A 12,976-nucleotide genomic window follows, 5' to 3' on the forward strand; every position below is an offset into this window, starting at 1 on the left:
CAGAAAGGAGACCTGATTTTCTAAAGATCAACCCACAATAAGACCTCCACATTTAATGTTTAACGTTGGTACACTTGTAGATAGAAAGAAGCATTTGCAATTCATTGGCAAAGGAAGAATGCCCATGCAGGCCACACATTTGGTTTCATGTTCTGAATAGTATGCTATCATGGCAATTATTGCGTGTTACCTTTAGGTGAGAAAATGTCTGATGTGACATCAGTCTCTTTGATAAAAGCAATGAAATAAACTTCAATAAAAGAGTTAACATTTTTTAAAAAATGTTCTTAGGTGCCATCTCCTTACCTTGTATTTTTCAGAGTCCTTCAGTGGCTGTTTGGCAGAGGCTCAAAGCTATTTCAGGGAAACAATTTGAACTGAACTGTGTGGTTCATGAAGTTTGAGATCAACAGACTGGCAACTCTTCAGCTTTCAGAAATAATGTTCATGCTGTGTGTGTCTCATTGCACTTCTGGGTTATGGTTTATTTAGTTTTATGGAACAAAATAGGTTTCCATGTAAAATAGCATTTTCACCTATAAATTAGGAGCAAATAAAACAAAATTAATTTTGATGTAAAAATCTAGTCTTCCCTGTAACCCACATGTAAATTCCCCATGTTATAATTAGAGAAATGCTCTTACTAATATAAGACAAAAGATACGAAAATAAAAAGGCAATTGCCATTTTAAAAGGAAGTAGAAATTCAAAAGAGGAAGGTGTGAGGTTTAACAAAACATTAGAATTAAAAATGATACCGACAAACTAAGAAAGAAGGAAAGTAAGCTGATATTTTTATTTTATTTTTACACTATAGAATTTAATGCAATGTGTAATGTCCCTCTTATGATTTGGAAGTTGAAACAAAACTAAAGCAGTGTGTTAGAGTCTCTCCTCATGACCCTGTTCATAGCAGTTAGGTAACTTAGTTCCCCCTTTCTTTTTTTTTTTTGAGACGGAGTCTCCCTGTCTCCCAGGCTGGAGTGCAGTGGCGCGATCTCGGCTCACTGCAAGCTCCGCCTCCCGGGTTCACGCCATTCTCCTGCCTCAGCCTCCTGAGTAGCTGGGACTATAGGCGCCCGCCACCAAGCCCGGCTAACTTTTTTTTGTATTTTTAGTAGCGACCGGATTTCACCGTGTTCGCCAGGATGGTCTCGATCTCCTGACCTTGTGATCCGCCCGCCTCGGCCTCCCAAAGTGCTGGAATTACAGGCGTGAGCCACCGCGCCTGGCCTAGTTCCCCCTTTCTAAGCACATTTAAACGTAAGTTACTTAAACATAAAGATTGCTCTTAAGAGTTATTTAAACGTAAAGATTGATCTTCAGAAAATACCACCTCAGTGGTAGATGGGTACTTATCTGACAAAATACATTTTTTTATTACTTCACTGTATTAACTTGTGAGTGAAGAGAATGTTTGCGATTTCTAATATGGGAGGCACAATACGGGGGCTGACCTCAGCACTCGGAGTACAAAACGGAACACAGCATAGTGGGTGAGAGCGATAGTTCAATGAATAATGACAATATAGTGCATTAGAAGTAGCTATGAAATGCTGCGAAAGATAAACAATGCTGGACACTAAATAAAATGGTAAGAATTAACATATATTATTACAATAGGGAAAAGAGTGCAACGTGAACTGAGCTCAACATTGACCTGTACAGAGGTGATTAGGTATTTTAATGGGAGAATGAAGGAGCAGGGAGAAGGTGAGTTGGGACTCCATAGTTTTTCAGGAAAATGAAAAATTACAAAAATCCAGAAAAGAGGTTAGTCCATGTGAAACCCATCTAGCTTTGTTCACTGGTGTTTATTGAAGTTCGGCTCCTCCCCTCCCACAGAGACTGGAAAACGGGATCCTGGTCTTCAGGTGTTGGCTGGAACAACAGGAAATTTCTTTATCAGGCTCGGACTTTAAGTGGGGGGTAGGCTCATCCTAAGTAAACAATGTTGAGCTGTTAGAAACTGTCTTAGTGTTTGTTCAACCTAGAAAGGTAAGCTTGAGTCCTAGTCAACAAGAGAACTCAGAGGAGCCTGACTAGCGTTTGGTCAAGGTGATAACCTTTGCTCATGCTAAGGAGAAAGGTGCCTGGGTGGGGTCTCTGAAAACTTCACATCAAGAACCTCTTCAGAGGCCTAATAGGTTTCTCAGTAGACACAATGGAGAATGCCTAGGGCCAAATGATACGTCCTTTAGCAGGAATAGAGTTGTAAATATGGCTTGTGGAGTGGCAGGAAATCAGATCAAAAGGGAATTGGGAGTAAGATGATAGCACGCTACTGAGTTTGAATTGTATATCATAGTCTAGTGCTTCCCAAAGTATGGGACTCATTTACAAATAACATTTTGGTTGTATGAGGATGAGGCATGAAATCATATTGTCGCATGATTTAAAATTTTTTTTAATTATCTGTTAACCCCCTCTAATTAACTTCAGGAGAAAGGCTTAGGTTGATGCTAATCTGGTTCTTAAATGGTATTTTTTTTTTTTTTTTTGAGATGGAGTTTCGCCCTTGTCGCCCAGGCTGGAGTGCAGTGGTGCAATCTCAGCTCACTGCAACCTCTGCCCCCCGGGTTCAAGCGATTCTCCTGCCGCAGCCTCCCAAGCAGCTGGGATTACAGGTGCCCGCCACCACGCCTGGCTAAGTTTTTGTATTTTTAGTAGAGATGGGGTTTTGCCACGTTGGGCAGGCTGGTCTCGAGCTCCTGACCTCAGGTGATCCACTCACCTCAGCTTCCCAAAGTGCTGGGATTACAGGTGTGAGCCACTGCGCCTGGCCTTAAATGGTATTTTCCAATCAGCCTTTCTAACAAAGAGAAAATGAATTTCTGCCAACATTTAATGATGTAGTTTCATTTTCATTAATTAAAAAAATAGATTTCTTTTATAGAACTAATAGTCATTTTCCCTTTTAGTAAGTAATATGAAGTTTTCTTTCCAAATATATTTACTTAAGTGAAACACACTGAGTCTGTTTAAAGACAAAGATTACATGTGGTGGCAGGAGGAAGAGTTAGGATGACTCCCTTCTTTCTGGGTTGCTCCAAGAGGGGAGTGGTGGTGTCATTAACTAAGGCAGGAATTATGGAAAAAAAGCCAGAACAAAAGAAAAGAAAAGAAAAACCAAGAATAAGAAATGCCTTGCCTATTATTACTGGATGTGCAACAAAGTTTATTTGAACCAAAGTCCTATAACTTCAAGGACATACCCAACCCACCCTCACATTCTCTCTGATGCAGCCAATAAAAGCGTGCCATAAAACAACCTCATCATTTCTACAACCTGCCTTCTCACAGCCTGCCATCACCCTCAAAATGCTGGGTGTTTTTTTGTTCTGCCAGGCATTTACCCTAGGTTACATCCTTGGTTCTTATGCAGTTTGGTCTTGACCTTAAACTTAGAGCTTTCTTTGGTCTTTATTTTACTGCTTTCACTTCAGGGCACAACTGAAATGCTGTATTCAGCGAAACTTTTGGACCCTTGGGTCAAAGATCCTGGCACCCATGCTCCTCCAGTAATAGGCAGGCTTGTGTATGTACTCTCTCTCTCTCTCTCTCTCTGTGTCTCTCTTTCCCCCCATTCCCCCCCTCTCTCTGGGAGGATAATCCCCCCTTTGCATAGGGGATTATTAGTGTGTCCTTGAAATATATTGCTTTTTATGTATCGTGCATTAAAATATCAGATGTCAGGAATGCAAAGATTTTTTTCTTCTTTGGTATCAGCCAGTCATTCTTTTTGGAGTAATTTAAAGCAAATCCCTCTTTTGGAGCAAGACCTTCAACTTTTGTTTTTTCTTTTTGAAGCAGATCTCTTTGCCTTTTGAACTTCTTTCTGAGGTTCATATCTGAAGCTATTCTCTGTCTTCTGAGATGATGTACCTTATCATATAAAAATATATGCTGTGGGCTGGGCGCAGTGGCTCACGCCTGTAATCTTAGCACTCTGGGAGGCCAAGGCAGGTGGATCACCTGAGGTCAGGAGTTTGAGACCAGCCTGACCAACATGGTGAAACCCCGTCTCCACTAAAAGTACAAAAAACTAGCCGGGCGTGGTGGCAGGCGCCTGTAATCCCAGGTACTCGGGAGGGTGAGGCAGGAGAATCGCTTGAACCCGGGGATCCGAGGTTGCAGTGAGCCCAGATTGCACCACTTCACTCCAGCCTGGGTGAAAGAGCGAAACTCCGTCTTAAAAAACTCCATCTTAAAAAAAAGTGTATTGGACATTAGCTCCTTGAAAATGGCTTTTTCGTGCTGAATGTTCATGGTGAGGTCAGTCTGAATTTTAGTAATTTCAATTGACCCCTTCAAATTGAGTGTTAAATTGTCTAAATTTTTAAGTACAAAATTAGTTTAGTCGTATTTTATTAATCATACCTTATTTGTAATCAAATAAATACACCATTATTTCTTTTCAACAATTTTAAAAATTTTGCGGAATTTGGAGGTATGGTGGTGTAATAGTTGCACATTTTAAAATACATTTAAAATTTTTATATAAAACTTACATGTGTAATTAAACCCAAGAATAGCTGTTCCTTTCTGTTAATAGTCTATTTTTCACTTATGGGTTTACTTTGAATGAAATTTTGACAGAGATACTTGAGAATTGAAGATCTGAAAATGAATTATATTTATAAAAATGCACAAGTTCATTCTTCCTATATTACATATAAAAAGATATTTTTGTCATGGGATATTTTATGTTAGCTTTAAGACTTCCATTTTTTAAAAAAGATGAGTCATTTCCTCTGTCTGGGAGATGACTGTGAGTGGTAAAAGTCTGGGTACATATGTTAAGGTCACAGAACTTTGTTAGAGCACAGAATCCATGTTCAGTTTCAAATTTCGTCTTGACTTTGAAATAAAGCAATGGTGTTAGATAAAGAAATGAAGGAATGATTTGACTGAGGTAGACCTTCTGTATCCCTGGTTAGTATCTCCTGTAGAAATAGGTGATATCCTAAGCCTTGGACTTTGAAATTTTCATTCTTAGGTCTATAAGGAACCTATATTCTTACTAAGACAAACACTTCTTGCTTAACTTTTGATCAACTTGCATATGCAAGGACATGAGTTTATATTGAAGAGTGATGTCATAGCTGTAACAAAAGGGATTTAAAAAAAACTTAGGCATTTATGCCAGTCTTTTTTTTTTTTTTTTTTTTTTTTTTAACAGAGTCTCACTCTGTCGCCCAGGCTGGGGTGCAGTGGTGTGATCTTGGCTCACTGTAACCTCCACCTCCCAGGTTCAAGTGATTCTCCTGCCTCAGCCTCCTGAGTAGCTGGGACTACAGGTGTGTGCCACCACACCTGGCTATTTTTTTATTTTTGGTAGAGATGAGGTTTCACCATGTTGGCCAGGCTGGTCTCGAACTCCTGACATCAGGTGATAACACCTGCCTCGGCCTCCCAAAGTGCTGGGATTACAGGCGTGAGCCACCGTGCTTGGCCTATGCTAGTCTTTAGCTCAGAATTTTAGCAGAGTAAAAGTGGACTCTACTACCTTACTTAATAGCTGTTACTCAGTCTCTTTCAGCCTTAGGATTCACCTGTGTAAAGAGAGATAATAAAACTTTATTTATTTGTTGTGAAAACTAAATTAAAAAGCATATTAAATGTGGTAATATTTGTAAAATGCCTACGAGGTCATCTAGCATATAGTTATTGTTTGTTCCTAAGTCCCTCAACTCATTCCTTCATCTTTTCTTCCTTGGAAGACAAAGAGCATATTCTTCCCCTCAGTGTAATCCATTTCCTGATGAAAGATGATGTATTTGCTCTATGAAGATGAGTGATAGGTAATAACGGATAGTGATGGATAATGGCAAATACCAAAGAGATTATGATCTGGGCAAAATATCTCATTAAGCAAGATTGCTTTCTGCATTCACATTTATTACACACATAATAAGATACAGAAGTTTTATTTGCATAGTAGATGGAGAACAGAATTTATTTATAAAGCTCTCGATAAACTTCTTAAATGAAGTAAGTGCTTGCAGGTATAGTGTTTGCCTCACCAGGGGTTCAGTAATTGTTGTGTGTGTGCGTGCCATTCAGATGAGATTGTTCATACACATGGGAACAGAGGAGGACAAAATTAAGAGATGAGAGGGCTGAGAATGGGTACAAAGAAGAGGCCACAGGACTCGGAAGAAAGCTATTGATATAGCTTGGATGTTTTGTCCTCTCCAAGTCTCATGTTAAAATGTAATCTCCAATGTTGGAGGTGGGGCTCGTGGGGAGGTGTGTGGGTCATAGGTGTGGATCCCTCATAAATAGCTTGGTGCCCTCCTCACAATAATGAGTGAGTTCTCACTGAGTTCCCGTGAGATTTGGTTGTTTAAAAGAGCCTGGCACCTCCTCCCTTTCTCTCTTGCTCCCTCTCCTCCCACGTGGCACACTGGCTCCCCTTTGCCTTCTGGAAGTTTCCTGCACCTCTCACGGGAATCAAATCCTGGTACTACACTTCCTGTACCGCGTGCAGAACTGTGAGCCAAATACACCTCTTTTCTTTATAACACTCTGCCTCAGGTATTCCTTTATGGCAATGCAAATGGACTAACACAGCTGTTCCAATGGATAACATTAATTTCCCACCATCACTGAAGTTACAGGACTGACAGAATGTTTGTTTTAAGTTTTTGTGGGTATCAGCAAAGTTATAGTTTCATGTCTAGATGCATGCCAGTCTAACAGATGGCACAGATCTAAGAAAGGAAGCAATGGGGGACCCCATAAGCAAACCCTCAGACATTTACAGACCTCATAGAGAGGATTTGGAGCATCCAACTCAAACTGATGGTTTGAGTGACACACATGTATATCTCTGAGGGTGAAGGTCTCTGGTGACATTTGCTTTATATATATGGCCACATGGCATCATTATGTAGAGTTTATGTTCTTCCATGTATGACAGTTATCAGTGTAACATCCTCACTAGAATAATTTTGAAATCGAAATCTTTAGTATTTAAATTTTTCATAGTAAATAACTTTCTCATACATTAAATAAATAAAGCAAAATCATTTAATAAAGTTCTAACCGTGAGTTATGTTATAGGTCAAATTGTATTTACCTATTGTGACAACAGTGGAGATTTCACCCTGGTCCCTTGTTACCCACATTTTAACAATATTTATTCTTTGGTATAATCACAAAAAGTCAGTTCTATATACTGACATATCTTAGCTCAAAAAGATTTTTCAAGACTCACATATATACCTGTAAAAACAAAGATATTCAAATGACTAATAAACCTGTTAAATGCAAAAAATAAATATGGGAATGGAATGAGAAAACACTGTGGCAGAAGGTGACTTTTGGAAAAAAACAATGAAATGGTTGACTTTTGATGTTGTGGCTGATGGTAATTGATTTGATATGTCATTAAAGATATTTGACTATTTTTTAAAGAAAAGTGCATTTTATATAATATTTAAATCAGTCAAAAGAACCCTAGAGGTGTTGAATTCTTACTCTGAATCTTAACAGTTCCACATGGCAACAGCAAAATTTTTAACCTTAAGGAAAATGCAGAAAATGGTACCTTTTCATTCTCACTGCCACCAACCCAGTTCAGGCTGGGAATGTTTGCATTTCTCTGAGCACCTACAACTGTTCTGTTTGTGACATTTCTCTCCTCCAACATATTTCTACAACTCTGTGAATGATGTTTGTAAAATTGTGCACTCCATTGCTATCAGATTTAACACAAAACTCCTCATGTGGTTTACAAGGCCCTGTGCTCATCAGTCTCCTTCGTTTACCCTTACAGGCATATTTGCAGTGCATCACACCTGTGCTATGGATGTGTCTCACCTTTGGGCTTTTATGTTAGCTGTCTGAACCTTTCTTCTCCATCTTGCCATCCCTTCCCTGCCTTTTTTTAGTCCCAGTTTATAAATCTCTTCCTTCAAGAAACTGCTGTAAGCCCTCAAGAGAGTTAATAATGGTTTACTTTTATTTAGCAGTATAGAGGGACTAGAGATGTCTTAATTGAGGAGGGGACATGTAAGTCTTTAAAGACTGAAAGGACAGGCTGCTGAAGCACAGAAGGGGGGTTCTGGCAGGAGAAATGACCATAAGGAGGAAGTGTGAATGGAAAGGGGAATCAAAAGAACAGATAACAGTTGGTAGAGTGTATGACATTAGAAAGGGGCTGAGGGTGAGAATTGTTGAGAATAATGAATGTCAGACTGTGATAAATGTAGAGGTTTTAGTGCCTAGACAGGAAGTTACAACTTATATGGGCCATAGAGCATCATTAACAAAAATTTGAAATTTGCATCATATGGGGCAACATGGTGAGCCCTGTTTTGGAAAGAGGGGTGGATGTGTGTGTGTATGTGTGTGTATAAATATATATATGTGTGTGTGTTTGTGTATATATACATACAAGTGTGTATATATGTATACATGTATGTATATATACATATATACATATATGTATACATGTATGTATATATACATATATATGTATATATGTATACATGTATGTATATATACATGTATACATGTATATATGTATACATGTATGTGCATATACATGTATACATGTATGTATAAACTATATATGTGTATGTGTATGTGTGTATATATACACATATATGCGTGTGTGTGTGTGTATGTGTGTATATATATATATATAAGAAGCTAAGAACAGTGGCTTATAGACAAGGTTTTGATTTGGGCCATGAGCTGGAACATATGGAGAGAATGGGAGAGAAAAAAAAAATCAGTTACAGTCTTAAAAGTGAGATAACAAAATAACAATATATGGCAATATAGAAGATAATCATATGAAAAGTACTGGTGACAAGCACTTGTAGGATTTTAAGCAAATGTATATATTTTTGATGATAGCATATTCGTTCAGGTTCTGGCTGGAAACAACATTCATCTCAAATTGTTCAAATGAAGAGACATTGATGCAGTGGTTCTCAGTCTTGGCTGTACATTGGAAATGCTTGGGGAGCTTTGAAAAACATACATGCCTGTGTTCTACCCTCAGAGGTTCTGCATTAGTTGGTCTGGTTTGTGGCCTGGCTGTTGGGATTTCTTAAAAGCTTCCCAGCTGATTCTAATATGCAGCTTGAGTTGAGAAACCAGGCTCAACCTCTGAGTTGAAAATGAAAGTACTGCTTTCAGAAGTATGGGCAGTGCTAGGAATTAAAGGATGGTAAGACACAAGAGACTAGCTACAGGGGGAAATAATACTACCCTTATGATCAAAGAACAAGAGACACTAGATTGACCTAGTGAAAGCTGGACCAGAGGAGAAGGGGCTGTTTTACCTAAGCTATAGTATGAGAGTGGAGTATGCTTCTATTTCCTGACTTTCAGAGCTGAAGCAGGATGTATGAGGGTTCTCCAGAGAAATAGACCTAATAGAATATGTGTGTGCATGTGTGTGCGTATGTGTGTGCATGTGTGTGTGTGTGTTTGCGTGTGAATTTTTTAAGGAATTTGCTCATGAGATGATGGAGGCTGGCAAGTTCAATATCTGCAGAGTGGCCCACAGGCTGGAGACCTAGGAAGAGCTGATGCTGTAGTTCATGTCTGAAATGTGAAGGCAATTTGTTGCCAGTATTCCCTCCTGCTCTGGGGCAAGTCAGTCTTTTACTCTTCTCAGGCTTTAAACTGATTGGATGAAACCCACTTATATTATGGAGGACAATCTGTTTCACTCAAGGTTCGGCAATGTAAATGTTAAATCTCATCTGAAAACATCGTCATAGGAGCATCCAGAATAATCTTTGACCACATATCTGGGCAGTGCGGCCCAGCAAAGTTGACATATGAAATTAACTGTCACATAAGGAGGGAGAGGAGAAGAAATAGTCCAGCTTCTTTTTATTCTCTCTCCCCTTCCTTCGGCCAGCTTCCCAGAACAGAACTGAATGAAGAATGAGTACAGGATCTGAGGGGCAAATTGAAGATGTCCTGCACATACTTCTAACTCATTTATCACAGGCTTGATTATTATTTTGCAAATGCCTTTTCTATTGTTAAAATTCTCATTTGGTTAGGTTGAGCAATATTATGACAGACTCTTGAATTTATTTTTTAAAATTATGCTAAAGACCTAGTGGTTTCTAAAATGATTTTCTAATGATCTTTGCTGAGATGGTTTCTCGTTAGACTAGAATAACATAACAATGTTTGTGTCACCAATGCAAATGAAGTTTTTACTAACCAATGAGAGCACTGCTAAAATTTATTTTCAGCTTAAAAGAAAATACTATTCTATTTAATTTTATATTAGACGGTCACCAGGAAGCCATGGTGACCATGAAGGCCTCCTGCTGTTTCTTAACTTCTAGCCCATGCCAGTTGGCTCCAGGCTTCAGGGGAATGAATAGTTGTTACAGTTAGCAACAGGCAGTATAGTAAGTATGACTAAATGTGGGGATTCTATTTTGACCACTTATCCCTCAGTGGGACCCGTGGGAATCCTGTAGATGCTCATAAGAAACCCGTGGTTGATTAGTGGGATTGTGAGGAATGCTTGCTTCCATCTCTTTCCCCACAGGAGTTAGCTGAAATTCCCCAGTAGCCTCATAACACAAAGGTAGCCCCTTTCAATTCTAAGAGGGAAGAAATAGGGATTTTCCAGGGGAAAGAAGAATCCCCTGTCTCTTCTACACCATTGTTCAAAATCATAAACGAAGAGACAAAATTACTCAGGTTAGGACATGTATTTTGTACTTTACACCAGATCACATGCCCTGCCATTTCAGAAACTACATCCAGGTAGTCCATTTTTATCAGTTTTGTGCATTAGTTTCATTCTTACCGAACAGATTATGGCACTTTAAAAAGGTTCTTTAGGAAGATTTCTTTTTCATAGGTGTCTCTGGTAATATTTGCTTCTTGCTTTTCACGTTTTGCCACTTCTCCCAACTTCAAAATCTAAATTGGGAGAGAAAATACTTTGGTTAGCACAGACAATATTGCCAGACAGGGAAAATCATTTCTGCCAATGGAAATTTAGGAAACTCATAGGGGAAGTACACTCCTATTATGTTTGAGATGGAGAGTCATCAAATAGAATAATCTATAGGAAAGAATATAGAAAATGAAAATTGTTAGCAATCTTCAATATCAATTCATCGGTGTATATATTAGGGCATATTTTGGTACCACTGAAAAAAGACTTAAAGTTGCATAAACGTATGGAGCAAACAGTAGGACAATGGTCTTACATAATATTTTATCTACACTTTAAAAAGTATTTTGTGAAAATTCTATTCTCATTCTAGAGTCTTTGTATTTATTACGGGTATAAGAAGCTATTGATGGCCCTTACAAAGGCTTATTTCGGCATGAGAGGATTCTGGAAAGATGGCAAAATAGAAAGCACCAGGCATCCATCTCCCCAGACAGGCATCTACAGTGGCAGAATCTGTTCGTTGTAACTATTTTGGAAATCTGGAGTCTATTGAAGGTTTGCAACTTCCAGGAGAAGACATGGATGGTAAATTATGGTTAACTTCAGTGGATGTCAGCTTTTAGCTTGACAGCAGCCACCCACCCCATACCCCCAGATTTGTGGCGGGCAGCTGTGCATGTGTTCTTGGAGCAGTTTACACAGGACTTGCAGGAGCCAAGGTGGGCAATAAGGATCCTGTCCTCCAATACTGGAGATCTGTGTTCTAATCACTGATAGCTGCTTCTGATTATGGAAGTACAAACACCAGAGATGGGCATCTGTTACTGTTGTACTTCTCTGAATTGTTGGAAGCCCTTTTTCCTCCAGATGAAGTGACCTCCAGGAGATTTAAAGGGTCAGTATCCCATTCCCCATTCATTTTTCTCTTTTTTCCCTTTCGAGAGCCAGAAAAGCTAGGATATTCAAAAGCAATTGGATGTATGTGGAAAATTAGAAAGTCACCATAATGCTAGGGACAGGTGGAGGCTCAGAAAAGACCTTGTTTACACATCAGGCTTATCCTCAGCACAGTAACAGCCTGCAACAATCAAATCAAAACAAAACAAAACAAAAATCCCTAAGAAACTCTGAGGAAGGGAAATAATCTGATTTCCAGAATTACCACACTACTAGATTTAAATGTCCAGTTTAAAAAAATCATAAGACAAACTAAGAAACAGGAAAGTATGTTTCATTCAGAGGAAAACATAAGCCAACAGAACTGATGGCAGATCTACCATACAAAAACTTTTTAAAAACAGTTGTCTTAAAGATGCTCAAATAACTAAAGAAAAACCTGGAATAGCCAAGAAAGTTGATGTATGAGCAAAGTGGAAATATAAAGAGAAAGGAAATCTAGAAAGAAACTAAAAAGAAAGTCTGAAGCTAAAAAGCACAGTACAATTGTCCCCTAGTTATCTGTAGCTTTCTTTTCCAGTTTCAATTACCTTCGATCAACCATGGTCCAAAAATATTAAATGGAAAATTCCAAAAATAAAAAACTTACAAGTTTTAAATTGCATGCTGTTCTGAATATGTTGGTGAAATCTTTCACTGCCCTACTCCATTCTGCCCAGGATATAAATCATCCCTTTGTCCAGTGTATCCACAGTATACTCTACCTGCCGTGAGTCACTTAGTAGCCGTCTCTGTTATCAGATAGATCATTGTTGTATCACAATGCTTGTGTTCAGGTAACCCTTATCTTACTTAATAATGGACCCGAAGTGCAAGAGTAGTGATGCTGGCAATTCAGATGTACCAGAGAGAAACTGTAAAGTGCTTTCTTTAAGTGAAAAGGTGAAAGTTCTTGGCTTAATTAAGAAAGAAAAAAATTGTATGCTGAGGTTGCTAAGATCTGTTATAAGAATGGATCTTTTAATTATGAAGAGGAAAAAAAAATTGTACTGGGTTTGCTGTTGCACCTCAAACTGCAAAAGTTGTGGTCACAATGCATTACAATCAGTTATGATGAAAAATGCATGAAATTTGTGGATGAAAGACATGAACAGAAATGTGTTCTGATTGATGACAATG

The 12,976-nt window shown here is 38.6% G+C and overlaps 1 protein-coding gene across 4 annotated transcripts in view; it reads right to left on the bottom strand.

Annotated features, from left to right (window-relative positions):
• The window catches only part of ITGB8 (integrin subunit beta 8), a 120,634-nt gene extending 108,047 nt beyond the window's left edge, over positions 1-12,587 (bottom strand). The window contains exons 1-5 of one of the 4 annotated variants that reach the window (XM_063667490.1): positions 12,447-12,563; positions 10,805-10,920; positions 7,085-7,230; positions 5,510-5,555; positions 307-536 (exon numbers count right to left, since the gene is read on the bottom strand). The gene's annotated coding sequence lies outside the window, so the exon portion shown is untranslated. Of the gene's footprint in view, positions 1-306; positions 537-5,509; positions 5,556-7,084; positions 7,231-10,804; positions 10,921-12,387 lie in introns of all 4 variants that reach the window. The other 3 variants (XM_063667487.1, XM_063667488.1, XM_063667489.1) reach the window with 3 other exon arrangements.
• Positions 12,588-12,976: the final 389 nt, after the last annotated feature.

The sequence above is a fragment of the Pongo pygmaeus genome, chromosome 6, assembly GCF_028885625.2.
Source record: "Pongo pygmaeus isolate AG05252 chromosome 6, NHGRI_mPonPyg2-v2.0_pri, whole genome shotgun sequence".
NCBI classification, from domain to species: Eukaryota; Metazoa; Chordata; class Mammalia; order Primates; family Hominidae; genus Pongo; species Pongo pygmaeus.